The 2682-nt window shown below is 46.2% G+C and overlaps 1 pseudogene; it reads right to left on the minus strand.

Annotated features, from left to right (window-relative positions):
* Positions 1 to 2268: 2268 nt before the first annotated feature.
* Positions 2269 to 2365, minus strand: LOC131822356 (U6 spliceosomal RNA; annotated as a pseudogene).
* Between the last annotated feature and the right edge of the window lie 317 nt (positions 2366 to 2682).

Raw genomic sequence — 2682 nt, forward strand, 5'->3', positions numbered from 1 at the left:
TGATCATCATGGGTTACGTGGGCTAGTGCCTTGTCACTCTACAGACTGACTCACTGCCACCACCACGGTGACTCTTGCTTACTGTTGGAACCATCTTTTTTGCCTGTACCTAGGCTGATCACTCATGCCCGCCCACACTGGGGCCGGGACCTATTTTTGCAGGTGGCTGGGGTCTCATCTGCCTAGTCCCAGGTACAAGGTTACCCTTCCCTCTCTCTGTCTTCTTGTGGCAGCTTCTGACTTGTCTCCTCTGGCCAGATGACCACTTTTCCCTCCATCCCAAATTCAGTCCTTGCCTGTGACTTAGTATGATGGTGTTCCAAATCATGCTGCTTACTAATTATAGGCAGATATCTGTTAACTCTTGTTGGTTCTTTTAAAGAATCGGTCATTATAGGGAAGCCTGGGTAGCCTAGTTGGCTAAGTGGCTGACTCTTGATTATCAGTGCAGGTCATGATCTCAGGGGCTTGGGATTGAGCCCCACATGGGGCTCCGTGGTTGGTGGGGAGTCTGCCTGAGGATTCTCTCCCTTTGCCTGTCCCTCTGCTCATGTTCTCTCTGTCTCAAATACATAAACCTTCTAGAAAATCAGTCATTTTACTTTCTAAAAATAAAAATAATGTATATTCACTTAATAGAGCTTGGAGCCAATAGGCAAATACAAAGAAGGAAACCATCACTGAAAATATTAACGCTCAGAAATACCTCACTATCACCAAGGCCAGTTTCCTGGACATGCAGCCCGTGTGGTCACACAGGGTTCAGTGCTTAGAGGAACTGCACTTGGTTTAATGCTCTGCTGTTGATGTCTTGACATTCTTAATAACTTTTGAACAGGGGCTGCACAGTTCCATTTTGTACTAGGTCCTTCTAATTATGTAGTCGGTCCTGTCTCCTCTTAACATTACTGTTATGTCTCTTTGTGGTGTTACCTCTGTCCATGTGTTGGATTTAAAAATAGTTGGGACTATACTGCTTGGTATTTCTGAATCCAGCATTTTTCATGTAACATTATAATATGCAAATGTTCTTATTTCATTAGCTATTTTTTGAAAACATGTTCTCCCCAATTTTTATTTAAATTCTAGTTAGTGAACATACAGTGCAGTATTGGTCGCAGGAGTAGAATTCAGTGATTCATCACTTCCATACAACACCCAGCGCGCACAAGTGCCCTCCTTAATCCCCATCACCCGTGTAACCCACCCCTCAGCCGCCTCCCTCCCGGCAACCTTCAGTTTGTTCTCTATCCCTTAAAGTCTCTTATGGTTTGTTTCCTTCCCTCCTCCCCCCCCCCCATATGTTCACCTGTTTTGCCTTTTAAATTCCACATATGAGCAGGACAGCATGGTATTTGTCTTTCCCTCTTTCTCTGACTGACTTATTTCACTTAGCCTGATACACTCTGGCTCTGTCCATGTCATTGCAAATGGCAAGATTTGAAAACATTTTGTTTTTTATTTTTTTAAAGATTTTATGTTTAAGTTATCTCTACACCCAATGTGGGGCTTGAACTCACAACCCTCAGATCGAGTCACATGCTCCCCCAACTGAGCCAACTACCCCTGAAAGCATTTTATTTTTTTTTAATTTTTTTAAAAGATTATTCATTTATTTGACAGACAGAAATCACAACTAGGCAGAGAGGCAGACAGAGAGAGAGGAGGAAGCAGGTTCCCTGCCGAGCAGAGAGCCGGATGCAGGGCTTGATCCCAGGACCCTGAGATCATGACCTGAGCTGAAGGCAGAGGCCCAACCCCCTGAGCCACCCAGGCGCCCCACCCTGAAAGCATTTTAAATTGATGAACGATGTTGCATGACTTTCATATAACTGTTGCCCCATTCTTCAGTTTTTAGGTTGTTGGTTGATTCTTGGGCTCTTGTCTCATAGCTCAGTGCCTGGAACACTCTAAGTGCTACACCAGTGCTAGCTATTGCTGTGCCCAGTCTCTCAGGTGTTTTGTTTGTTTGTTTTGTTTTTTAACCAGTGAGAACAAGACTTCAGATACAGACACCAGGATTACCTGGGTCACTTAGTAATGAAAACATGACTAGGCAGCTGTGGAAATGTCAGAGGGCCACTGAAGTCAGGTCTCATGTCCAATGGCAGGGGATCCTGTGGGAGGGCAGGAGGACCCCTCAGGTGTCTTCAGGGCCCCTGGCTACTAGCAGCAGGGTGCAGACCCTGAGCAGGCTCCCCAAGTGGCTGCTTCGAACTCTATCTGTGGCGCTGATCCAGAAGGGTGGAGGTTTGCTGGGGAACTGCACAAAATACGGACTGCTTCACGGATTTGTGCATTATCCTTGCTCAGGGGCCATGCTAATCTTCTCTGTCATTCCAGTTTTAGTAAAATTCCTGTGGAAGCGAGTGCTCTACTGTATTTTTTTTAAGATTTTATTTATTTATTTGACAGAGAGCGATCACAAGTAGGCAGAGAGGCAGGCAGAGAGAGAAGGGGAAGCAGGCTTCCCGCTGAGCAGAGCGCCCGATGTGGGGCCCGATCCCAGGACCCTGAGATCCTGACCTGAGCCGAAGGCAGAGGCTTCAACCCACTGAGCCACCCAGGCGCCCTCTCTGGTATTTTTTAAAAGAGTTTATTTATTTTAGGAGAAAGAGCATGCTTGCATGAGTGAGAGGGGTTAGACACCGAGCTGAGTGTGGAGCCCAATGGGCAGCCCAG

Source organism: Mustela lutreola, chromosome X (assembly GCF_030435805.1).
Source record: "Mustela lutreola isolate mMusLut2 chromosome X, mMusLut2.pri, whole genome shotgun sequence".
Taxonomy (NCBI): domain Eukaryota; kingdom Metazoa; phylum Chordata; class Mammalia; order Carnivora; family Mustelidae; genus Mustela; species Mustela lutreola.